The sequence below is a fragment of the Mus musculus genome, chromosome 9 (assembly GCF_000001635.26).
Source record: "Mus musculus strain C57BL/6J chromosome 9, GRCm38.p6 C57BL/6J".
NCBI lineage: Eukaryota > Metazoa > Chordata > Mammalia > Rodentia > Muridae > Mus > Mus musculus.
Genome location: NC_000075.6, coordinates 15,424,864 through 15,452,198, shown reverse-complemented (window position 1 = coordinate 15,452,198; position 27,335 = coordinate 15,424,864). Strand labels below are relative to the sequence as shown.

General features: G+C 42.8%; 1 long non-coding RNA gene and 1 pseudogene across 1 annotated transcript; one reads left to right on the top strand and one right to left on the bottom strand.

Annotated features, from left to right (window-relative positions):
• Positions 1-79: 79 nt before the first annotated feature.
• Gm39294 lies at positions 80-20,011 on the bottom strand. The gene is made up of 4 exons (XR_870550.1): positions 19,855-20,011; positions 8,433-8,504; positions 4,162-4,285; positions 80-2,441 (listed from the first exon to the last, which is right to left on the bottom strand). It is a non-coding gene; the product is annotated as a predicted gene, 39294 (long non-coding RNA).
• Gm48634 (predicted gene, 48634) lies at positions 11,717-13,720 on the top strand (annotated as a pseudogene).
• Positions 20,012-27,335: the final 7,324 nt, after the last annotated feature.

Sequence of the window (27,335 nt, the reverse complement as noted above, 5' to 3'; positions counted from 1 at the left end):
CTAATAAAAAATGGAAAAAAAAAAAAAAGAAACGAGAGTGAGGGAGGCATGCAGAGGTGAGCAGCAGAGGCAGCTCCTGTGTGAGATAAGTGTAATTTTAAATGAATAGATGCACCTCGCCATTCATCCAGCTGTGGGCAGCAATGGGAAAAGTATCCAGGCAAGGTTGTAGAGGGAAAAGAATAAAAGAAAAAAGAAACAGTGAAAAAGAGAAATGAAAGGAAGGAAAGAAGATCAAAGCCAGCCATGAGGACTCTAGAGAAAGATGGGAGGGGTACCCTAGCTTCCTCTTGGTGCAGAATAAATTCTTCAACTGGCATGAGGTCATCCTGAAGTGTTCCCAAGGACACATTCAGCTGCACTAAGAACGCTTTCAAAGTTCAGTTTTGTACATATGGATTCAGTTCTGTTTGGCTAATTTATGGGACATCTATTGAGTCTCATAATACACCAGATATGATGCAGATATTAAACTCACCCGAACTGATGGTGCATGCCTGTAATCCCAGCATTCAGGAAGCTAAGCAAGACAAGTGCTTTGAGTTCAAGTTCAGCCTGGGAGACATGGTTTTGAGGGGGGAAAGCAATAAAAAATGAAATAGGATTAATACCATCTATTTTAAACATTTATGTGTATAGCTTTCTTTTAAGTAATAACGATATTTATCAAGCACTCCTGGAATAATACTGGCACTTTCCTAAATACCTGATATTTATCCCCCTCAGTAAGCCATCAGAAGTTCTGGGATCTGTTACCAAAGCTCTGTAGGAGAGGAAGACTAGCTGGGGGCAGAGAGGCGGGGCTTTCCTTGCCTGAGGTGTCCTGGCTGTTGAATGGCAGAGATGGTTTTGGGAGGCAAGCCTAAGCCTCCACACCTCAGGACTGTATTCTCTAGCTGGCAGCCTGCACAGTTTCATTCCCTGTGTCCCCAAGGCCTCTGGATGCTCACTTGCTGGCATTGCCCGCCTCACAGTCAGCTCAGTGGATCTCTGTTGGCCCCCCTTGGGGAGCCTGCTTGGTGTGGCAGTGCAGGCAAGCATCCCTTGGTGCACGCTGAGGACTCGCTTTAATTAAAGCGGGTGGCGATGCAAATGAAACTGGCAGAAAGGGCTTCCCAGAGTCCCCTTCTCTGTATTCCCAGGTCTGCCCATCTGCACAGCAGACCCCAGGCAGCTGGAAGGCAGATACAAAGTGTGTGGTAGCCTGGCAGAGACTTCTCTCCAAGTTTTTAATTAAGCCTGCAAATTGAGCACACACATACACACAGCCAAACTGGTTTAACAGGGATTTGCTGGGTCTGTGTTCTCCTGATAGCTGTTCCTCAGCATTTGGAGGGTGGCCCATGGAGTGGAAGAATAAGGAACCTATTCCATTCCGCCCAGCAAGAAGAAAAACCAAACAGGATCTATAATCATGAAGGATATGAGTCTCTGGGCATACCTGTGATCTCAGTTCAATTATCCTCGGGGATGAGGGAAAACCCACCCTGAACCTATGCGGTTCATTCCTGGAACAGCCCAGATATAAGAAGGTCCAAGGTCAAACTCTTGCTTTTTGCCTGTTTGCCTTGGCATCCCCTCTGGCTATCTCATCCACCTTATTGCGCTACCATCATAGCTACAACTTGGTGCTGTCTTTCACTGCCACCAGATCAGAGATTCTTCAGACTTCCAACATGGACTGAAGACCAGTGACTTTCCAGTAGTTCCCCCAGGCTTTTGGCACCAGATTAGGACTGTTAAGACATGCAGCTCAGTAATGATCCTCCAGAGAACAGCTAATATGGGGTACAATTCAAATTTTGTTCTAGGTGGTTACAAAGGTAAATAATGCTGCAAAAAGAACACTGAAGAACCTGGCCCTTTGGTCTTACAGAACACACAGTACGGGTAATTACCACAGGCCTCTTCTGCCTGCTGACACGGCTTGGACACAGCATTCGGATCTGGTCTGAGAAAACAGCTGTGTTGAGGAAAATTAAAATTTCATTACCTTGAAAATATTTCATAATTCAGACACTTTTCTCTCCTCACTTAACCTCAAGAGCCAAGGTTGGGCACAAGCAATTTAGAGGCGGGAACTGAGCCAGGGCCGTGCCCACGATGCACGACATCATTCCCCTTACCATCCCACAGAGGGAGAATTCAAATCTTTTGATTTGCCTAGTGCATTTGGGCAGCTCATGTTCCCAGCTTCTCCTACAAAGATGCCAAGATCCTGGACAATGCCCTAGTGCAGCCATAACTCCTGGCCCTACAGCTTTTTAAGCGTGACCTTCTCCACGCAGTTGTTACTGGGTAGAGAAACCAGGCTGTGTTTTAAGACATTCATTTTTGGTTCAATCAACATAATTGGTATACTACAGGGAAGAAGTATTTCAATGTATCAGCGTCGGGCGAGTCGTTTCTAAATCCCCAAGTCATAAGGGCAGACGCAGCACCTTAGAAAGAGGAGAGAGAAAGCCTTTAGAAGTATGTTTCACAGAATAGATTGTACTTCTTGCATTTTAATGTGGCAGGCCCTCTGCATTGACATCCTGCAGTCACTGAACAAGATGCTTGCTATAAAAAGGAAATATGTGTGACTGCTGGGGATGTTGCCTTGTTAATGGCTGTACCCTGCACTCTGAGAAATCCTTCACTGGAATGTTGTCACCTGTGCCAAAAGATATCCAGAATGTCTTACCTGAATTGTCTTGCCAAAGATGTTCAGAATAACCCTGGACTGGCTAAAGCCCCAATCCCCTGATAAAAAGCCAGCGTGACAAGCCCCAGTCCTAAAATTTCATGTAAGAATAAACTTCTAGATCCTTGGCAGCTGTGGTTCTACCTCTGCCAGTGAGCTGTGAGGTAGCTCTCTCTAATTTCTCCAGTACAAGTAGTTAGCAAAGGCTGTGTCGAAATGGCAAATGGTTTATACTTTTCATCTGAGAATACACACTGGGTTTACGTATTGCTCCAGGTAAAAGTCTGTGGTTAGGGGACAAGGAGCAGTATTTCTGCAGTAGCTCGGACTGCTCTGATGGGCACAGAGGCAGAACATACCAGTGAAGACAACACTTGGGTCTCCTTCCCTGGAGCTCTAAGCTCCACCTCCTCCAGACCCTTTCAGGGTTTTGTTCTCTGTTATTTTTCCCTTTGCAGTGGTGAAGGATGACCACAGGACTCTAGAGCCAAGCACGTGTTCACTGAGCTCTTTGCCCAGTCCTATGAGAATTTGTGTCTTCCAACTGTTAGCTTCTAGCTTCTAGTGGCTCCTAGCCACTAGGCTCCTCCCAGAGACCTACCAATGGCTTACATCATCACCAGTGGCCATTATTGGCCGCTGCCTCAGTTCCCACAGTTCCCTGCTGCTCTATCTCTCTATCTCTCTATCTCTCTCTCCCCCTATCTCCCTCCTTCCCTCCCCCATTTCTCCCTCCCTTTCTGTCATTCTCTGCTCCCCATTCTCTGTCCCCCTCTCTGCCCTCGGGTCTCTGCTCCCATCTATCTGCCTCTACCCCTTTTCACTCCCTTCCCCTCCCTTCCTTCAAGTAAACCCCCTTTATACCAGATCTCTTGTATGGTGTGGTTTCTCAGGGGGACACATTGGCATGGGCAGACCAGGTAGCTCCTTACCACATTGTATTTCATAACACAAACACAATCAGTCTCCTCTTTCCACTGGCTCCTTCATCTCAACTCATAGTCACTGCTGGAAGCCTTCTATTGTTCTTTTACAAAAGTATAATTTTCATTCCCAAAATGAACCCCTACCCTGTACCATTCCTTCAGGGCCTGCCTTCCTTCATGACACACCACCCATACTCAGCCACAGCAGGAATGTCTACCCACAGTTTCCATCAATGCACCTCATCATGATCACCAACACTCAACCCTGAAAGAAATGCCTAAACATTGCTACCATGAATGCTTCTGGACCATTACTGTCAGGCTTATCTTTTCTGTGATGTTCAAAGGACAAGAAATATCCATCCATTGCCTGCTAAATAAAATCCAAATTGCCATCAGAACCATTCGTAAGAAAGCTACCAGGGCATTCCCATCCTCACCCTAATGCTCACCGTAGACGAATCATGGCTGTCTTCTGCTAAACTGATCAGTTCTCTGCTCCCTGAAAATCTTATGCTTACCCCTCACAAGGACAATCTATACACTCACCTTGACTGGATTAAGAATCACACTTCTGGGTATATATATGAGGGTGTTTCCAGAGATCTTTAACTGATCAGGGAAGGCTCATCTTGAATATGAGCAGCATTGCTCCATGGGCTTGGATCCTAGACTGAATAGAAAAAAGAAAGTGAACTGAACACTAGCATTCATCTCTGTCTTAGTTAGGGTTTCCATTGCTGTGCACAGACACCATGACTAAGGCCACTCTTATAAGGGATAACATTTCATTGGGGCTGGCTTACAGGTTCAGAGGTTTAGTCCATTCATCATAGCAGGAAGCATGGCAGCATCCAGGCAGGTATGGTATTGGAGAAGAAGTTGAGAGTCCTACATCTTGTTTCAAAGGCAAATAAGAGAAGACTATCTTCCAGGCAGCTAGGGGAAGGGTCTCAAAGTCCACAGTGACACACTTCCTCTAACAAGGCCACACCTCCTAATAGTGCCACTCCCTGGGCCACGAACATTCAAACCACAGTCTTTCTCTGCTTCCAGACTGGGGATGCGGGCATGCAGCTGCCTCACCCTCCCATCCATTGCTTTGTTTTCCTCACCACAGTGTACTGTATTCCCAAACTGTGAGCCAGAATAAACACTCCCTTCTTTATCAGGTATTTATTTCATCACAGCAATGAGAAAAGTGACATTGCCATGATATCTGCTCCTGTCCCATCTTTCTCCTCTGGTCATGGTCTGACTCATTCACTCAAAATCAATGCCTCCCAGGGAAGCCACTTCACACCTCCCTCTTCTGCAGGAGATCCTCTCAGCTACCATGGCCACTGTCATTGCTGAGAAGGTTTCTAATAGAATCATAGCCTTCCTGGCATGTCTAGTCTGCTGCATGCACCAGAGAATTCCTTTGTAGAATGCTACCTCAATTTAAACAGGATAAAACAACAAAGAAGAATTTTATTCTTAATAGGCTTTAGTTGCCAATAAGAAAGGAAAGGAGCAAATATATTGTTACAATGTACTTTCAAATAAGATAAAATGTATTTTAATGAAAAGTTCTTAAAATGAATAGATTCACTTCTCTGCTTCCCCTTGACCATCTAACACAGCCAAGGTAAAGAGGATCAGGCCTCATGAGTACTTGTGCATGTATGCACATGCGTGTACACACAACACTTTCTAGTTTCAAGAAGGCCCAACAAAAAATGAAATTCCAGGAGAATGCACACACATAGCGGCCGATCTCGGGTGCTAAATACTATACTCAACTCAAAGGATGCAAGACCTTTGGCAACTCCTGGATTCCGATATTTACACAGAGAAGGAGATAGATTTAATTTTAGAAAGTGAGGAACTGATCCAAGATTGATGAGGAATAAAAACATTATTATCAAGCTAGAGTCACCTTGAAGAGACTTTCCACTCAAGCCATATATATGACATCTCAGCACAAGGGGGTCACTGATGGTAGTGGATCATAACTCACTATATAAAATCTGAGTCTATACTACTATACAAAATTTCAGGAGAAATGAAGTGACTATTCTACTATAGAAACCCAATATAAAAGGGTTGGCAAAACTTAAAAAATAAAATAAACAACCTTGGCAACTGTGATGTCAATCAATTTGTAAGCGAACTGGACACAACTAGCCAGTAAGAAGCCAAGGAGGAGCAGGTAAGGGAGTGAGGAGGGTAGCCTCGAGGCGTCACTCACAAAACCCATTACTTATTTTAAAAGGCAGAATACAGCATTTACCTTTCCGGTAGAAAAACTCAGTGAGACAGCAACTTAACACGTGATCAAATTTACCATCTCTAGTGAAAAGGCCTTCAGGAGCATGTGACTTCCTACACCAGACGCTGAGAATCAGTGTCACTCTGTGAGATTCCTGACACAAAGGACACACACTAAATCTAAACAGGTGGAGATAACAGACAGCCGAAACAGGAGGGCATTCTACAAGCGACTTTATTCACCACAACAGTGTTGGTATGTCAGAGCCAGGCTCACTCAAGGACATCAATGGGGTGCTCTGCTTCCCAGATCTGCAGCTTAGTAAAACAAAAATGCAAGCTGAAGTCACCCAGAGAGCTGGTGAGATGGCTCTGTGGGTAGAGCCTCTGCAGCCAAGCCTGACAACCTGAGCTCAATCCTTGGAATTCGCACAGTTGAAGAAGAGAACTGACTCCCAGGAGTTGTCCTCTGGCCTCCATCATGTGTGCACAGACATAAATGAAATGAATGAATGAATGAATGAATGAATGAATGAATGAACATAAGAGAAAATAATGAATTACATCTGCCAGAATGTGAATATCCACACCATAAAGTTGGGCACAGTTTCGGAGCCAAGGATCCCACCTACTGTGCAGTGAAGCAGCTCATATTGGAGCAGTTCCCAGCTGAAGGAAGCCAAGACAATATGCCAGCAAAATGTACAGAAACCTGCATTTGATTCTGAACTATGAAAGACATTGCTGGGGTCATCAAAGATCTTTGAGTGGGCAATGAAGATTACGTATATGACAGGAAACTTTGGGGGACTGAAGGGATGAGTCACTGAGTACAGAGCTTGCAGACACGAGGACATGAGATGGTGTTGCACACCTGCAACTTACAGTACAATGTGGGTCAGAAACAGGCTGATCCCAAGGGACTCTGGACCAGCCAATCTAGCCAAATGGTGAGTAACACATTCAGGGAGAGACTGTTGTCTTGAGAAACAAAAAGTGGAAAAGCATTTGAGAAAGATACACACCTACATGGGTGGCTCTACCTGCATGCATGCACACATGCATGTGAGTGTGCAAGAGTGTGTGCGTGCACACACACATGAACAAACACATGCATGTACACATGCACACAAACATACACAGATTTTATCAGCATTACTTTTTCAACTAAAAAAAATTTTGCATGTCTGTGTGTGTGTGGTAAATGTGCATGTATGGGGCTTTACATGTATGTGGGAGTGTGGTGATTTGAATAAGCTTAGCCCATGGGAAGTGGCACTATTGGGAGGTGCTGTCTTGTTAGAATAGGTGTGGCCCTGTTTGAAGAAGTGCGTCACTGTGGAGGTGGGCCTTGAGGTCTCCTAGTGCTCAAGCTCTGCCCACCGCAGAAAAAAATTCTGCTGCTGCCATCTAATCAAGATGTAGAATGCTTGGCTCCTCCAGCCCCACATCTGCCTGCACTTTGCCATTCTTCCCACCATAATGATAATGGACTGAACCTCTGAAAATGTAAGCCAGTCCCAATTAAATATTTGCCTTTATAAGAGTTGCCTTGAGGGAACGCCAGGGCCAAAAAGTGGGAGTGGGTGGGGAGGGGAGTGGGGGGGGAGGGTATGGGGGACTTTGGGGATAGCATTGGAAATGTAAATGAGGAAAATACCTAATAAAAAATATTTTTAAAAAAGAGTTGCCTTGAGCTCTTTAAACCTCACCTTTCTTACTCTCTAGTCCCCCCTCCCTTCCCCCTCTCTCCACGTGGCCATGGCTAGCCTCTTTCTCTCTCTACCTTCTCTCTTTCTCCCTGCCTTTCTACAATAAAGCTCTAAAACCATTTTAAAAAATAAAGAGTTACCTTGGTCATGGTGTCTCTTCATAGCAATGGACACCTTAAGACAGGGAATATGCAAGCATGTGTATGCACATGCCTGTACATAGGAGTCTTCCTCGATCACTCTATTCACTGGGCAGGAGCTCACAAAGGAACCCGGCTTAACTCGGCACTGGGCTTGCGCTGAGAATGCTGGCTGCTGTTTGTCTCTTCAATGCCCCTTCTACTAGGAGCTTTAAGGACCAAACTTGGGTTGTCTTTGAGATCTGGATTGTCCATGCTAATTTGTTGATACTGTGATCTCATTATCATCAGTTGGATAGCTCCCAGTCTCTGCTTTATATATTGTAAAAGCATATTGAAAAGGCATGGTACAAAAGTGAAGAGGAGTAAGAGAATGACCAAGGGTCCCAGGAATGTTGGGCCGACAAACCTGAGCTTGGCTCGATTTTCAAGACCTGTCATTCCCTTGAGAATAACTCAGCAGGATCTACCGACCTGAAAGAGACTGCCTCTGCCTAGCTACCACTGTTGTATCAATTTCTTACAGCCCTCCCACCCCCGTGAGATCACCCCACACCCCTTGCCATCTCACAGGACCCCATACATCATCTCACTCCATACCCTATCTCCACCTCCTTGCCTTGCCTATATAAACAATTTGTTGCCACGTTAAAGAGAGTTCCTGCTTTGACACAACTTCAGGCTGGTGTGTTTCTTTTGGGCTGTGGACACTCACCATCCGGCTCAGTCTCAGAAAGACCCTGCTGGACAAGGTTCTCTCCTCTTGCCTGGACCTGCCGGCAAAGAGCTGACACATGAAAGTAGAAATAAAAGTTGTTAACAGGGAGAAGAATTGAACAGTGAGTGGTACCAATTTTTGGAATTTTTTTCATTCTCTTTGGCATCTATTTATATTTTCTCTAACTTGGCTAATGATTCCCTAATAACTCTAGAATGGTTGCCATAGAAACTTTCTTTACACAAAGCGGCACATAGTCCTCTTTGTTGTAGAAACATTAAGCCTAGCCCTCACCTAGTCTGCAGCACTACCTCAGCTAAAGAGTCTACATCATGCTCTAAATGCAAAGTGGACTTTTCTAAGTGTTGGATATCTTCATCTATGTCTGTCTTCAAGCTATTGTAATTTTTCTCTTGTAATGTTAATGTAGCTGTCTCAGTGCTGGCTTTGGCTAGTCTTGCCCCTAAGATTAAAACTAGGGTTAAAGAGATAGGTTCCCTTTTCTGTCTCATGAGGTCTCTTTTAACAAGTCCTACCAAAGTTTTCAGCATTGTCGTTTTTGAATAATAGGTTATATGGGGCACTAACTGAACTAGAATATAGAACTCTTTTCGGGTAGAGGAGTTAAGGACTTCTCTATTCACACGAGGGGTCAGTCCCATTGAACAGCCCCACCATGCTTGTTCCGGGAGAAAAATCCATTCGGAATGAACTGTGGGAACAGTCTGATCATAGAGGTGTTGGTGTGACAGGGGAAACTTCTCTTGCCCTGATATGGTCTGCAGAGTTAAAACTGGACCTTCCTGTGACAATCTACATGTTGTATCCATTTTAGACACATTATATCTAGCTATTAACCTAATGTCTTTATAAAAGGGGGTGGGGGAGTCTAACGTTATAACATAACCAGCAAGAGGTGGTATGTTCTGGCTTGAAGACATTTAGAATTTGAAAGGTCTTTAAGATCATTGAACAAAGGGGATCTGATGGTTCTGAGCGTTTCAGGAAAAGTTCTGGAACTGAGGGTCCCTGGGATTAGGTGACTGGGGGTAAAGTAGTCATTAGTCTAGAGGATGGTGTTAACATAGGTTTAAGGTTTATCAAAACCTGATTTGGGCCTATAGCTATTGGTGGTGGATTATCAGCTCGTCTCACAAATCAAAAGTTAAATCTGGAAACCAGTATGTTTCAAGTGGCCCCTTGGTACAGGCCAGTTGGGCACGATAGCCAGTCTTAGGATTCTCAATCACCCAGATTAAGTCAAAAGGCTGATATGGGTCATGGGCTGTAATATATATAATTAACAAAAATGGAAGGTTCAAGACTGAGTTAATTTTAACTTGAGAGGGTTGGTGCCCTTTTGAACTTTCTATTTCGGCAATACTGGAGTCTGGCAATCTTCCTCAGGGGAGAGTGGATCAGTTGGTCAGGTATGAGTGTAGTGTATCCAGGCAGTGATCTCGTCCACTTTAAGGGCAATCGGCATAGTCAGCAGGGTGGTGAAAGGTCCTTTCCACCTGGACTCCAACACATCCTGGTGAAATCTCTTCATAGAGACCCAGTCTCTTGGTCAAAACTTATGTGGTTCTAAAACGAGGCCTGTTTCACAGAGGGCACATAGTTTAGGTCAAACATAGTTATGAGCCCACTGGGTTGTTCTGATTATAGTTATTAAGTCATTATCATTTTCTAATTCCGAAACAGCTGCTGGCTACAGGTTGGGTGCAATGGGGACAGGGACACCATATATAATCTCAAAAGGGGTTAATCCCTTCCAGTAAGGAGAATTCCTCACCCAATATAGGGCAAAGGGAAGGAGCATCACCCCGTCTCTGCCAGTCTCTAAGGTCAATTTAATTAAGGTCTCTTTTAATGTTTTGTTTATCTTTTTTGCCTGTCTTGAACTTTGGGGTCAATATGTACAATGTAATTTCCAATCTGTCCCAATAAATCTTGTTACATCCGGGCTGACCTTGGACACACGTGTTGGTCCCTTGTTTGATTCTATCACTTGAGGAGATCTGTATCTGGGCAAGATATCCTCTAGTAACTTTTTAACTTTTGTATTTGGGTCTTCATCGGGAATGCCTCTGTCAATGCAGAGAAGGTATCCATGAGCCCCAGCAAGTACTCGTAACCAGACTTCCCTGGTTTGATTTTTGTAAAATCAACTTCCTAGTAGGCCCCTGGTCTCTAACCTCATAGTGGAGAGCCTGGATGTCTGGGAGTGTTACGGGTCTGCAGCTTGACACTATAGCCTCAATAGTATTCTGCATGTCCTTGACAGTCACCTTAGAATGTCTCACTGTGTTGGCCATCCATCTCACTCCCATGCGAGTGACTTTGTGGATTTATGAGGATGGTTTTTGCCAAGGAGGTGGATAATATTAGTTTACCTTCAGCCAATTGCCACCATCCTTCCGAACATTGACTCATGGGCTAATTCTTAGCCCATTTGATCTCTTCCTCTGTATAGACAGAGCATTCTGGTAAGCTGGGATTGGAGGGCTCGGGCAGAAGAGTAGCCAACATAGAGGCAACTGTTTTTTGGTTTGGGGGAGGGGTTTGTTTGTTTGTTTTTTTCTAGGGCTACCTCCTGAGCAGTTTTATCAGCTAAGTTGTTTTCTCTAGCTATTGGTGTTCCTTTTTAATGGCATGGACAATGTATGATAGTCAACCTTTTTGGCAACCAGAGAACTTGAAGTAGCTGTAGGGTTTTATCTTTATTTTTGATTGTTTTCCCTTTTGTAGTTAGGAGCCCTCTCTCCTGGTAAACAGCTCCATGTACATGAGCAGTTGCGAATGCATATCGGCTGTCCGTGTAAATGTTAACAGCCAGTCCTTTTTCCATGATGAGGGCCTGGGTTAGTGTTATCAATTCAGCCCTTTGAGCTGAAGTACCTGGGGGAAGAGACTGAGCCCAGATTACCTCAGTTTCCACGGTTACTGCTGTTCCTGCCTCTCTCTGACCCTCGAAGATGAAGCTGCTTCCATCTGTAAACCAAGTTCGCTCTGCCCCTGGCAGAGGGGAGTCCTTTAAGTCCTTGGGTACTATGTATGTACCAAGACTTTGCTGCCTTGGTGGAGTGGATGGTCCAAATCAGGGTCAGGGAAAAGAGTTGCAGGATTTAAGGAGACAGGCAGGTAATTTGGCAAGGGTTAATCAGTAAGGTCTGATAATGAGTCATATGGGCATTATTGATGCCCACCAATCAGGCAGCTATTTAAGTATTCTTTTAATTATATGGGGATAGTTACAACTAAATTTTGTCTTACCCAAACCACCTCCTGGAGGCAGGATGCTCTGTGGCCGAATGTATGACTGGTCAAAAATGACACCCACTCCATCTACCCCCTAAAAAAGAATCTGCCCTCTCCAAGTGCCAAAACTGCAGCTTGTCCTGCAGCTTCTCCCTCTGCCAGCATTGTGACAGTGAACTGGTCTGTCCTTCCACCTCCAGCCCCGTGCTTTTCCAAACAAGGCCTCTGCACAAGACAGCTTGGTACCTATGTGGGAGAAGTGTGTGGGCCAGACCCAGGGCCTTGACCAGCTGGCACCTGTCCACTCAAAGCCCAAGCCACCACAGCCACCTCCCACTGTGGCTTCTGTAACCATGCAGGTGCCACCAACTCCAGCACCCAGTGTTCAAAAGTTTCCTGTGGCTCCTGCTTCTACAACCCATGCTGCAGAAAGAATGAGCTACACAAATTCATGCCCAACAATCAACTGAATTACAAATCTACCCAGTTCTCCCATCTTGTGTACAGATAGGCCCCACCCCTGTCTTCTGCTACAAGGGCTACACACCACTGACCTGGCTTGGTATGGTCAAGAGGTAGAAGTGGAGACTTGAGCTTGACCATGAAAGTGCCAGGGTTACTGCTGTGTCACATGGCTCACTAAACACGTGGTCTGAAGGATAGGAAGGCACTTCCATTCAGTCACTTCGCTGACCTCTCCACTTCTTGCTCTGCTGGCTGTGTTCTGGTTCCTTTGAAATAGGATCTCTGTCTCTGGGACTCTTGCCACACCTGCCTCACCCACTGCAAAGCCAGCTTGGACTGGGAAGGAGCCTTCGGGGTCACTTTCCAATCCCCATCAGAAGTGATGATCTAGAGGCCTGCTGGCTTGTGAAATGAGCCCTCCTGCCACTGGATCTCTCTGGTGACTCACCTCTTTTCCTGCTCCCTTGCTACAAGGATCCCTAGGCAGATGTCCCCACCCCTTGCTTGCCCCCTGGCTGGTATTAATGGGGAGCCAAGTCCAGTGTTAGTTGAATGGCATCTTGCCAGTTCCACTCAATCAGCCCACAATGTTGGCAAGCTCTGCTTGGCAGTTGGAAAGTGGACTTCATAGGAGGACTGACCATCCCTTCCTGTTTGCGTATTGTACATACAGAATTTGAAGCTTATTTTTAAGTGAATGTTCAACTTGCTATGTGTTTCAACATGGTGAAAGAAATTAATGATATGATATTTATAAAGGTGCCCTGGATTCTTTAGTCTTCCAAGGGGGGATGCATGCCCTTTCCCAGTGTTTCTTCTACTGCTAGGGTGGAGCAGGGAGCCTCGGGGTAAGGGACTGATAAAGCCCATGTCCCTTCCCATATTGGTAGAGAGCTACTTCCATATAGTAAATATTATACACATACCTCCAGTGTGCACACAGGGGTTAGCATGGTGCCAGGTCCTGCAATGACCTCAGTGACAAGGTGGGGATCTCAGCCCTCACATCTATAGCTCTGGTCATGGTGACTGCTTAGCATGAATCTTGCACCATAAACCTCGAATCTCAGAAGGAAGTTTAGGTGGTGGGGTCCCTCCACCCCCATCTAGCCTTCCTCATTGGTTCCCGGGGCTGTCAGCACAGCTTTCAGTCTTTTTGCACTAGGGTGGGCAGAGGAGGTATGTGCTCATTAGATGCCTCTCCAGTATTCAGCCGAGTGTCCACACATCCTGGTATAAATCCCACCTCTGGATTTCCTTTTTGGGGAGAGAGGCAGGGCAGGAATTTGAAGGAGTCACTTCCTTTTGAAGTGTGAAACACTTTAGCCATAGGCAGTTGTGATGTCCAGTGTTTGGGATCTATGTGCAAGTAGAGTTTTCCCAAAGCAGACATTCAGCTCTGGAGCAGACTTGACTCTGGACAAATCCTGAGCCACTGTGAATTTGCTGGTGGTCTTCCGACTTACTGGAGTGATTTTAAGTTTTCCCAAATCTTACATGACTCTTTTTTACCTCTAGCTGATAGACCACATGTAGATGTAGCCACCAGCAACCACAGGTTACTAGGTTCCTGAAAGGAAAGTTGGGGTTGGATGGGAAAGGCAGCGAGAGAAATAACAAGCCAAGACAAAGTTCTCTGATCAAGGCCCAATGTTTACTTATGAGTCTGAGCTTATGGGGGTGGGGGGCATCCCCCACTATACCAGGATCTTATGGTCACTTTGGCAGGATCTGTCAGAAAAACTAGCTCAGCTGCTGAGCAGGTAATTTCTTGCACGAAACTGCAGATGTGGCAGAAAAGAGACTTTACCTAGGTTGGAAGACTCCACCCTAGGTGAGCTAGCAACTGTGGAAACAAGGTCTGAGCCAGCCTGCTCAATGCTGGGAGGAGGGCCCAGTTCCTCACTTTTTATTTATTAAAAGTTAGCTGGACTGGGCCATAAAATTTACTTATGTTCCATGGTCCTGCCTGGGAATTATGGTGACTAGAGGCCACGCATATCTTAGGACTGAATGTATTGGACTCTTTGTGACCCGTCTCAGAGAACACGTGCAGCTTATTTGTATTTCTTTGCATAAACACGGCATTTTAGCGTTTATTATGAACAAACACAGCCTCTTGGCACATTCTTCTGTCTTAGGATGAAAAAAGCCATAGCCAGTGGCCTGTCTTCAGTTGCTAGCCCTCAAAGCACACTTTTTCCCCATTCAGACCAAAGCCACGATATACACTTAATGAATCTCTTCATAGCAATGAATAACTGCCATCTGAGCTTTGATGAAGGCCAGCCTGTAACCGACCTGCTTGAAATACAAACTCAAAAGCTAAAAGCAACAGGATTAAAATTGTCTGTGGGTATGTCACAGGAATTCGATTCAGTTGCAAATTGGCAAGATCAGACAAAGTTTGGCCACCAGGTGTTGGGGAGGTGGCTCTGAGAATCAACAGAAAAACTGTTACTTCTCAGGTAAATAGTGCTAAGAGCCAGGTAAGCTGGCTGATAAAGATTTTTAGCTATCTTCATAATTGGAATCTCCAATATTGGATTTATTTCTAGGCTAGTCCATAATTGAGTCAGAATAACTGGTCACATTAAAGGAAAGAGAAGAGTCATTATAAATCCTTCTCTTGATTAATTTTTCTAAATCAGTTTTCACAGTCTCTTATGTTCTCTGTCCCATGAGGTTAAAAAGCTTGAAACAAGGCAGCTTGTCTAATCTGGAAGATAGGCAAGCAAAGATGGGTCAGGAACATACACCCAACACAGCTTTCTTGTCACACTGTCAAAGTACTCAGCAAGCTCACAGGTCAGCACCATCCTTTTGTGTCAGCTTGTCACACCAGTCACTCTGGCAGCTAGCAAGCTCCTGCAGCATTCTGTGGAAAAAGCACAAACACACCGTCTTCCCCACATTAAATACCTGACTAGGATCGTGCCATATGCCAATAAGTGGATACTTTTATCTCTCCAATGCATGAGTATGCCTAGTTATAGGATGCTATAGACACCCAGCAAAGAGTTCTTCACATCCAAACTTTAAAATTTTAAAAATAAAAAGAGTGATTTAAAAAATGTGCACAGGAATATAATTCCCCCTTTTTTGTTTTTTAAGAAGATATAGTTTTAAAGTTCCACAATACCTTGTCCTTGAGAATTATTTAAAAAAAAAAAACAAAACAGTAACATGGGTAACATTAAATTGTTGACATAACATCTCAAATGCTTGACTGAAGTAGCCAGTTCCAATATCTGTTTTAATATGATTTGGAACACCAAGTATAAAAGAAAATTAACATAGGCAATGACTAATTATACTTTTAGTTGCTTCTCTTGTCAGAGGTTGCAACTAGAAAGCCTGAAAAGGTATCAATAGTCACATGTGCATAGTTTATTTTTCTAAAATCAGAAATATGAGTATCCATTTGCAATAATTGATTAAGTATATGTCCTCGAGAATTAATACCATTATGTGGAGCAGGTAGAAACTGAGGACACTGAAAACAAGTTTTTACAATTTGACATGCACTTTCTCTAAAAATAACAAATTATTATTCAAGCCATTACTATTTTGATGATGTAAAGAATGAGATTATGCTGGGCGTGGTGGCGCACGCCTTTAATCCCAGCACTCAGGAGGCAGAGGCAGGCGGATTTCTGAGTTCAAGACCAGCCTGGTCTACAATGTGAGTTCCAGGACAGCCAGAGCTATACAGAGAAACCCTGTCTCGAAAAACCAAAAAAAAAAAAAAAAAAGAATGAGATTATATGGCCAATTGTTCTTGTGTAAAGCCTATAATCTGCCTGGGATACAAATTTGGGGTGGCATTGCCTTAAAGGGTCTTGTCCAGGCAGTCCAGGATGGGTTCTTAAATGTCCAAGGACAGTGCTTCAAAGGAACAGTATTTTCTCTTAACTTGAGTTATATATTCATAAACAATTGCAAAATTTGAGAATTAGCAATATCTAAAAAAGGAACAATTTCAAACAATTGTAAGCCGATATGTGTGTGTGTGTGTGTGTGTGTGTGTGTGTGTGTGTGTACATACATATATATTGGCTATCAGTATACAAATTAAAGCTTGATTTTTCAACATTTCAAAACACTGGCTATAGCATGCAATTCAGTTATCTGTGCTGAAGCAAGAGGGAGCTCAAAAGTACAAGCATGTGACCCAATCACATATACTTCTCTTCCATAGAAGGACTGTTTTTGAACACAGTAGATGTATTCTTTATGGGATGCATGCATTAATTTATAGGAAATGCAAAAGCATGCATAGAAGCATTTTTTAACAACTTGTCTTTTAGATAATGATTATCAATTTTGCCTAAAATATTTACTATGCAATAGACCAAATATCAATATTCTGGAATAACTGATTTAATTGCTGTTTGAAACAAGGAATAGACATCTCATCAGGTTTTTAAGACATTCTTTCCAAAAATACCTTCATGATTCTATCCTACAAATTTTTATTAACACCACAATAGCTTCATAATAGGATGTTAAGACTTTACTTGGAGATGAAGAAAGATGAATCCACATTAATGCTCTCTTTTGCCAAAGAATTGCTGTGGGCACATTGAGTAATAATAACTAACATTTGATTACAAGTGCTAACAATTGATTACAGAAGCTTCCTCTACTTTCTGCAAAGCTATTTGTCTCTCACCAGTTAATTTGCATCTCCCTTGCTAACATCCAACAAAGCCTTAAGTCATCCTGCGGTGAGCTTAAAGTGAGGTCTTAGCCAATGTACATCTCCTGGAAGCTTTTGAAAATAATTTGAAGTAAGCAAATCCTCATTTCTTTCTCAAATTTTCTGTGCCAAAATTTTTCTAGGATATAATTGAGGCCCTAAATATTGAAAAAGATATTACCTATGGGGCTGGAGAGATGGCTCAGAGGTTAAGAGTACTGACTGCTCTTCATGAGGTTCTGAGTTCAATTCCCAGCAACCACATGGTGGTTCACAACCATCTGTAACGGGGTCTGATGCCCTATTCTGGTGTGTCTGAAGGGAGCAATGGTGGTGTACTCATATGCCTAACATAAATAAATAAATCTTTAAAAAAAAAAAAAACGATATTACCTATGAATCTTTTCTGGAGCAACAACTATTCCCCAAAATTTTAAATCTTGTTGTGTAAGAGCAAAGGTTTGTAGTAAATTTCCCTTCATAGGCATTAGCTAATAAAATACTTTCCATATAAGAAACAATATACACTGAAAGACTCAAAGTTCTAGCTTCTTGTATTGAAGTTGAGACTAATTTTTTTTTTTTTTTACATAATGTAAGGCTATTAGCCATTCCTAGAGGCAAAACTTTCCAATGATCGCCCGCGAAAAACATGCACACGGGACACAAGATCCTTCCATAGCTAATCTTTTATTACATGTTGATGAGAAAAGACAAAGAGGGCTCAGAAACGTGTTGGCTTAAATACCCGCTGGTGTGACGTGTCTAAATACGACTGGTAGCTTCACCCACGATCTCATACACCCCAGGGATTGGCTAGTGCCCCAGGGGATGGGCTAGTGCCCAGGGAAATGGGCTAGTGACTTTGGCGGGCTTTTGCTCCTAGTACATGCGCACATAGCTTGCTCTTTGTTTAGGTGGCATAAGGCACTGCGGAGCCAGCGCCATCTTATGATGGTAAATGTTATTGCGGCTCTCCACAGATCACAAGCTCACTAGAAGCAAACCCTTTACAATGATCAGAATGCAAAGGAAAAAACAACCTTCCATATCCATAATAATTCTATATGGAGTGGGCAGGCCAGAATGCAATAAATACCCTTAGAAGTTCCACAGCCTCATTGACCTTTCATAAAACTTAAGTTTAAGCTTTATTTTGAACACCTGGATAGATATTTAATAATGTTATTTTGGCTTAAAAATAATTTCCTGGAAGCAAGGAGAGGCAAGGCTCCCCCAAAATTCCATAGGCAGGGTTTGCAAGACAAAAAAAAAAAAAAAGATTCTACTGTCTGTCTATGCCTCTAATTTTTGGACAGTCTTTCCTAAGATGATTTATACTTAAAACATTCCTTATCACCTCAGCGCTGTGAAAGCATTGCTTGTATGTACTGGAGTCCCCTGCAAGGCAGCAGCCATAGCTAGACTCTGATTGTATGAGGGTCCAATTTCTGCACAAAGATGAATATATCCAGATAAGCCTGTCTTTGCTTTGTATGGCCGGAAGGCTGCAGGGAGCTGCATTAGCACTCTCATAAGATGATTACTCTTGTAATCATCTTAATTACAATATATGGGTGAGTTTAAAATCCTAAGCTTGTGATCAAACTGCAAACTCCAGTCAATGGAACACTGGCAATTTTAACCATATTTTTTTAAGTTTCTTTTGCAATATTAGAGAATAACCATAACTTTTAGAAAGCAAAACCCAATTTTAAACAATCTATTCTCTTTAAAGGCAATACCAGAAGCATCACTTTCACATTACAAAGTTTGACTGCCAGTTCTTACATATGAATGCATGACACTGCAACTTTTAATGCTTCATTAAAGAGACACTGTTTTAAATCTTGTCCCTTATAAGTCTAGTTTCTAGGATAAGAACTACATAAAATATTATCCCAACATAGAAGTATCTTTAGAGGCCTGGTTTCCTGGGCTGGTTCATGCCACTTATTGTTGTTTAAAATGACTCTGACCCTGAATTACCAGTTTTAAGCTAACTTTCTGCTACCAAATCATACCTGATAACTTACAAACCAATACTCTATGACCAAGACATGCAGAGCATATTTATACCTTTAAGACCAGCCAGAAACCAAATGAAGCTGTTTCACAGATCTTATAAATTTAGACCAGACAAATAATTTTTATTTACTAGGTATAATTTCAAGCGAAAAAGTACTTTGTCATTTGCTGAAACCAGTAATCACAATTGCAGAGATTTTTCTAGAAAAAGACAAGGATCAACTAATTTGCCTTAGAACTAAGAAGCTGCTGACTCCTCTTAAAAGCAGCTTTTCAGCAGGGCCTCTCCTGCTGTGCTTGACTCCTGGCTAAGGGTGTGGGGCAACTGAGACTGAATCAAGAGATGGATAACCAGCAGATAAAGTTTTAACCAATTTTTCTTTTCAATATAAAACATAGAACAACAGCCATTCAGACAACAAAACAAAAACAGACATGAATTGACATGTAGACCAGTTGGTGCACAAAAGACAGATACTACAGAGAGGGTAGAGAACCTGATGTAACCGGAACTAAGGATGTCTCCTGTAGGGGCCAGAGAGGAAGCAGGACGTCTCCCGATTTCCTTCTGTCCCTGGGATAGCTCTGAAACCCATTTTCTTCTCTCTTGATCCCTCTCTCTCATGTCATTTGTATACCTAGCATATCCCACGGCCCTTTTTTTGTGTGTGTTTTTGCTTTGTTTGTTTGTTTTTTGTTTTCTATTCTTTTTATTTTATTTTATTATTTTATTTTAAGCCCTACTCCTCCAGCCTGATGCAGTTCTTGACTGTGGAAAAATGCCTGTTTAAAATTTTCCATTTTCCAGTCCCATTTTCCACTGTCAACCCCTAGCTCATAGCTCATACCAGCTCTGGGCCAACGCTGACTCAGTCTAGCCTGTATCCTCTTTGCACCCTTTCGATCAACAGCCTTCAAAAGATGAAATTTGTAGCGCTAACATTAATGTTGTATGTTGCTTACCGTGCAGGATACATCTTCTTCTGTTTTCTGTGAAGCCCAACCAAATCAGTGTCCCTCGGTCGTTCTTTCCTTTTTCGGGCCACTTGTTTTGTGCCACCTGTAGCTGCCAGCAGCTCTGGGTTACTTGGTTCCTGAAAGCAAAGTTGGGGTTGAATGGAAAGGCAGCAAGAGGAATAAGGAGCCAAGACAAAGTTCTCTGATAAAGGCCCAATGTTTACTTATGAGTCTGAGCTTGTAAGGGGCGAAGGCAATCCCCCACTATGCCAGGATGTGGTTGTTTTGTCAGGATCTGTCCGGAAAACAAGCTCAGCTGCTCAGCAGGTAGCTTTTTGCAGGAAGCTGCAGATGTGGCAGATAAAAGACTTTACCTAGGTTGGAAGACTCCACCATAGGTGAGCTAGCAACTGTGGCAAACAAGGTCTGAGCCAGCCTGCTCAAGGCTGGGGGAGGGCACATGTAGATAGGTGTACCTACAGCAGAACTTGGGAAATTTTATTACTGAGACTGGCCTTCCTGGGCAGCTCTTTGCTGTTCCGCACCTCAGAACTGTCGATGCCTGGTCCTTTCCTGAGAGCTCTAGCTTTGCATTCCAGTTACTCCAGCATTGCAGGGACTCTCTTAACTGAGGAAGTCCAGTGTGGTTTCCACCAGGAAATACAGTGTCCAGACAGGCAAGGCCTCTCCACTCCTAGGTGTGTCTCACTATAGAAGATTGCTGTGATCCGGAGAGTTGAGTATATGCTAATTTTAAAAGGCACATATTTTGCATTTTATTTCTACAGAGTTGAAATGTTGAGAGATTTTTAAAAAATAATAGTGTTTTCCACTGTTTAAAAAAAAAATTAGCCCTAAAGTTAATTTATCTGCATCCTTAACCAGTGATGTCATAGCCACGATGACACACAGGCAAGGTGGCCATCCTGCTGTCATTGGGTCTAATTTTTTGACAAATAAGTTATTGGCTGATTCCATGGCCCTAGAGTTTAGATCAAGAGCCTGTTGGCTATTTCTTTATGTTTATTAACATATAGATAAAATAGCTTAGTAACGTCTGGTAGCCCCAAAGCAGGAGCCAACAGTAGGGCCTGTTTTACTTTCTTATTGGATTTTTTTCCTTTGATTTAAGTTTTATTGCATTATGATGAGAAAAGATACATAATTTCAATTTATCTGAATTTAACATTTAAAAACATATAGTAAATAGACTTATATCACATTCTTCTTTCCCTTTTGTACCCCGCTTCTCCTGGATAGTCCCCCTTCAAAACCTGCAATACCTTTTGTTTTTTATCATATTATTTAAAATTTGTAAAATAATGTAACAATAAAAATGAGTATTATAAAAGTTGATATAAAACAACAATCAATTGAAGTCTTATGTAAATGTTTGTCTACAGCAATACTGATAATACATACATTTTTCTCAATGTAAATTTTAAATAACTTCAAATATATTAACTGTATGATATTTTAAAATAATATATCACTATTAGTTTTTTTAGTGAGCATAAATAGATAAAGTCTTTTTGTTTGGTTGGTTTGTTTTGTTTTTAGTAGAGCTTAAAATATTGGCTCTTATGGTGGTACAAACATGAAATAAGAACAGTTTTTGAACATTGGAGTTCATTGTAATAAGACTGTACTTGAATGTCTCTCACATCACCAAAGGACTTTACCTCCATAGTAGCTAAGCTAAGAGTTGACAGTCCTGCTGTGACAAGGAATGAACTGTAGGCACAATTTTTGAATACAGATATTATGCTATGGTCAAAGCTATTTGACTTGAGTGATTGTCGTCATTCTCAGCCCAAAGGGAACAGGTTACATTCATTTAAGAAATGGTGTGGTATTAAGATGGTCTATCCATGAAGTCATTCATCAATTGTTTTAATGAACAATGGTTCTTCTTGGAGGGTGGAACAGACATTAGGTGAGGGTAAGATTTTGGTTCATTGGCTGTGATGATTTTGAAAAGCATTCATCTCAGAATAAGTAACTTATAAAGTCCTCTTCTTCAAAATTGATACAATAATTATAAATATTAGCAAAGCCTTCAGTCTCACTCTTTATTGTTCTGTACAAGCCACTTCCCAAATTAATTGTCTACATTTCTTTTGGTTGTGTAAACAATCCTGAAATATGTAAGCTGTTCTGAAAGCCATAGAATAGTGTAAAAACATCAAATAAACAATCCTACTAATAGAGAGGCCGAGATAGGAGTAGCATGATTTCAAGACCATTATGTGGAACACAGCAAGACCCTGTCATGTACAAACAAGCAGAAAGTATATATGGATTGTACAATATTGGACCTATTTCTCCCATTACCAAATTAGAGAGACCACAAGATGACAGCCGACAAATTTCTAATTCCTCATATTTTTCAATTTCAATCGATTAGGATATGTTGGTAATATTAATTTTCACATTAAGAGATATTAAAGAAAAGTGATTGTTACTTCCTGTTAATTTTCTTGTTAGAGGTGGAATTATGTTTGTGTGGGTTTGTTGAAAGATTACTTTCTTGCTTCTTCTAGGGTGTAGTTTCACTCCTTATGTTGGTGTTTTCCATCTAGTATCCTTTGTAGGGCTGAATGTGTGGAAAGATATTGTGTAAATTTTGTTTTGTCATGGAATATCTTGTTTTCTCTGTCTGTGGTGATTGAGAGATTTGCTGGGTATAGTAGCCTGGGCTATTTGTGTTCTCTTAGGGTCTGTATGACATCTGCCCAGGATCTTCTGGCTTTCATAGTCTCTGGTGAGATGTCTGGTATAATTCTGGTAGGTCTGCCTTTATATGTTACTTGACCTTTTCCCCTTACTGCTTTTAAAACTCTTTCTTTGTTTAGTGCATTTGGTGTTTTGATTATTATGTGACGGGAGAAATTTCTTTTCTGGTCGAGTCTATTTGGAGTTCTGTAGGACTCTTGTATGTTCATGGGCATCTCTTTCTTTAGGTTAGGGAAGTTTTCTTCTATAATTTTGTTGAAGATATTTACTGGCCCTTTAAATTGGGAACCTTCACTCTCTTTTATACCTATTATCCTCAGGTTTGGCCTTCTCATTGTGTCCTGAATTTTCTGGGTGTTTTGGGTTAGGAGCATTTTGCTTTTTGTGTTTTCTTTCACCGTTGTATCAATGTTTTCTTTGGTGTCTTCTGCACCTGAGATTCTCTCTTCTATCTCTTGTATTCTGTTGGTGATGCTTGCATCTATGACTCCTGATCTCTTTCCTAGGTTTTCTAACTCCAGCATTGTTTCCCTTTGTGATTTCTTTATTGTTTCTAGTTTCATTTATAGATCTGTATGGTTTTGTTTCTTTCCTTTACCTGTTTGATTGTGTTTTCCTGTAACTCTTTAAGAGATTTTTGTGTTTCCTGTTGTGATGGTTTGTATATCCTTGGACCAGGGAGTGGCACCATCTGAAGGTGTGGCCTTGTTGAAATAGGTGTGACCTGGTTGGGATGGGTATGTCACTGTGGGTGTGGGTATAAGATCCTCACCCTAGTTGCCTGGAAGTCAGTCTTCCACTAGCAGCCTTTGGACAAAGACATAGAACTCTCAGCTCCTCCTGTGCCATGCCTGCCTGGATACTGCCATGCTCCTACCTTGATGATAATGGACTGAACCTCTGAACCTGTAAGCCAGCCCCAATTAAATGTTGTTTTTTATAAGACTTGCCTTGGTCATGGTGTCTGTTCACAGCAGTAAAACCCTAACTAAGACACCTGTTTAAGGGCTTCTAGCTGTTTACCTGTGTTCTCCTGTATTTCTTTTTTTTTATTATTATTAATTCATTTATTACATGTAAGTACACGGTAGCTGTCTTTGGACACTCCAGAAGAGGGAGTGTCTCAGGTCTCATTACAGATGGTTGTGAGCCACCATGTGGTTACTGGGATTTGAACTCAGGACCTTTAAAAGAGCAGTCAGTGCTCTGAACCACTGAGCCATCTCTCCAGCCTTCTCCTGTATTTCTTTAAGGGAGTTATTTATGTCCTTCTTAATGTCCTCTATCATCATCATGAGAAGTGATTTTGTATCTGAATCTTGCTTTTCCAGTGTGTTGGGGTATCCAGGACTTGCTATGGTGGTTGAATTGGGTTCTGATGATGCCAAGTAACCTTGGTTTCTGTTGCTTATGTTCTTATGCTTGCCTCCCACCATCTGGTTATCTCTAGTGCTACCTGCTATTGCTATGTCTGATCTTCCTGAGATCCTGGGTGTGTCTGAGCTCCTGTGATCCTGAGATCCTGGGCGTGTTGGAGCGCCTGGGAGTGGAGCTGCCTCTGGGTGTTGTGGGAGGGCTGCAGAGTTTGCGCCCATGGTCTACTCAGGGCTCCAGCCTAGACAGACCAGAAGGAACCTGTGCCACTGGTCTGGTGGAGTTCCTGCATGCCTGAGTCCCACCGATCCCATTTACTCCTGGAGTTGGGGACAGATGTTATGTCCTCCTCACCTCTGATCCTCTGATCCTGGGCACGTTGGAGTGCCTGGGAGTGGAGCTGCCTCTGGGTGTTATGGAGCTGGCTCCTGTTTTACTTTCTTAAAGGCCCTTTGGTATTCCTGAGCCCAAAGTCCGTGGCTTCCTTGGTGGTTTCAAACAAAGCCCAGATTCTATAATCTATAAAAGCCCATGGACCCCAAGGACTCTCTTAGCCGTTGTGGGCTCTGGAGGGTAGGGATGTTGATGACAGTCTCTTTTCTTGCTGTGGAAAGCCACTGCTGGCCTTCTTTCAGAATATAACTGAAGTAGATGACTTTGGTCTTACAGAGCTGTGCTTTTTTAGCAGATGGCCGATATCCCATGTCCCCCAGAGTCTCGTATCACCTACTGGGAATGCTTGGTTGTCTCTTTCCCATAGCTTAAGGATGGGAGGTCTTATCATTTCAAGGACATTAATTATCTGCTTTCTCCAAGGACAGGAGACAACTGTGTGGGAGGGAGTGCTGACGGCGTGGGGTTGGGGGCTGCTAAACTTGGTGATTGTGTTGAGGAGAGTGCTGGCTGCTTTTTGTCTCTTCAAGCTTATGCTCTCCACTACTGTCCATCTTCTGAGAGCTGGGATTGCAAAGGGACCATCACAACAATCCAATGTTTACACGGATGCCCTGGTGTCATACTTGTTTAGCAAGTAATTTACCCACTAAGCTGCTTCCAAAGCCCCACTTTTCCAATTTTGAAGACGACTGAGGTACACACAATAAAGTCCTTGTCTTTATAAGATCTATACCTTGAAGTATCAAAGACTAGTGGGACATCCTATCTACAACTTCTTCCAAAAGTCCATGCACTCTCACCAGTGTACATATCCATTGCTCATGAAGCAGGAAGTAACCCAAATGGTCCAATGATAATACCCTATCAGAGACTTGGAGATGAAGGAATAAAGGGATTTGGGGAGCCATTCTTGAAATATTATTTTTAAAACAATCAAGTTCTATTTTAACCAAGCTTAAGTGACCTGTAGCTCTTGCTTTCACATTCTGTAAGTTGAAGAGTAAAAGAGTAAAGAGTAAAGTAGGTGGGGATCTCCCAGGACACTGGGGTCTTAGTGCCCTGTCTGCTGCTGTCCTGCCCTGGGGTCGCTGGTGAAACCTGTCTTCATTTCTCTCCTCTAGAACTCAGGGCAAGAGTGTTACTTCCCCACCATGAATGCTACAAAATATGCCAACCAATTGAAGACAGTGTTTTCAGTTTCCCACTGAGTTTTGCCTTATTATCAGAGTTAGATATTAGAGTATCGGTGAAGCAATATTCTAGATTACTTCTATGATTAAACAGTGTTGCTTTAAGTGCTAATACTTTACTAGCTTTAAAATATAACACTGAACTGCTAATAAATTGTTAATCAATTCATTTTCAAAATGATGGGGTCAGAGTGATGGGTCAGCAGTTAATAATACTGGATGTTCTTCCAGACAACCCAGGTTCGGCTCCCAGCACCCACATGGCAGCTTTACAACCAGCTATAACTCCAGTTGCAAATCCTGTGCCCTCTCCTAGCCTCCAGGATTGCTAGGCATGTGCATGGTAAACAGAAATCACAAGAACAAGGTTTGGTTTGGTTTGGTTTGGTTTGGTTTGGTTTGGTTTGGTTTTATTTTGTTTTCCTAGAATTATCCCTCACTTCCTCTCTTCCTCCCTTCATCCTGTTTTAGCTTATAAGATAGTAGGGTTGTCAGAAGGTTACTGGAGCCAACTGTCCCTTAGACAAGCTATATTAGCAGGATTAGATTTAGTAGGGGGGAGCTTTGTCACACTCTTCACATCAGAGAGGGCTGTATTAGATAGCATGGTGGGGCACCTGAAAGGAAAGAGCCTTCAATTCCCTTGAGTTCTGGAATATTCTCAGAGTTGCAGCATAATGGAGTGTTAGAGCAGGAGAGCCTTCAGTTCCAAAGAACAAAAGGGCTTTCTTGCTCTTATACGTGTTGGCAGGAGAAAGAGGTGTTATGTAGGTTATGTGCCAGCAGTCACAAGGCAGAAAGAAGCCAGATAAAAAATAAAGTTATAATTCAAGGTTGTCTTGAGCCTGCATGTCACAGAGAGCTGACCTTGCATCTACAAAGCAGAGGAGGCTGTGAGCCACAGAAGTCTCCTTGTCAACTCTGGCCACAGAGAGCTGAGGGGATGGTAGGAAGGCAGGGAGTGTTGAGGTGGCCTGGTCTAGAAAAGAGCTGAAGGGTCTGTGATGGATCATCTCTCACTTCTTTCTTTGACTTGCCTTCTTTTCCTCCTGTGTTATGTAATCCCTGTGTTTATTGAAATCAATGCCCCCACAGGTGGATCCAGCACCCCCAGAAACTTATCCTTTCTTTGTCCCAAGGCCCCCCTCCTTCAGGGTGCTGGATTGCTGAAGGAGACAACAGTTTCTTGCTAACGTTGAAGGAGATGGTGGGGCCCTCGGAGACAATAACCTGAGCTGCCATCATAGTTGGTCTGGGAACGTGACCCAAACTGCTGGGGCATCCATGTGGGTGGGGTAGGGTGGGGGAGGTCTTTCTCCTTTTTCTAGTTTTCAGAGCAGTGCAAGAAAGGTGGGGATGGAGACAGTTGGCTATGAATCAGTTGGCTAGCCACTGTTTTTACTGCCAAATGCTCACAACCTGGAATTTTAAAGGCTGCATTTCTCTTTGGGAAGAATTAATGATGGTGATTGTCAGCCAAGCCCCATATCTTAAGTTTTAAAAGAAGCAGAGAAGAAAGTGTTGGGCTGTGCGTGAATAATTATTAGTCCACTATAGTGAGCACTCAGTTGTGAGGTAGACTGATAGCAGCACATTTCAATGGTTGGGGCAGATGGGCAGGACTGGGGGAGGGGGCAGAGCAGGGCACGACCCAGACAATGGATGGGCAGGACTGGGGGAGGGGCGGAGCAGGGCACGACCCAGACAATGGATAGACAGGACAGAATGATATGGACACAGCACAAGAAACACCCACATATGGGGCAAAGAACGGCAGGTGCAGAGAATTCA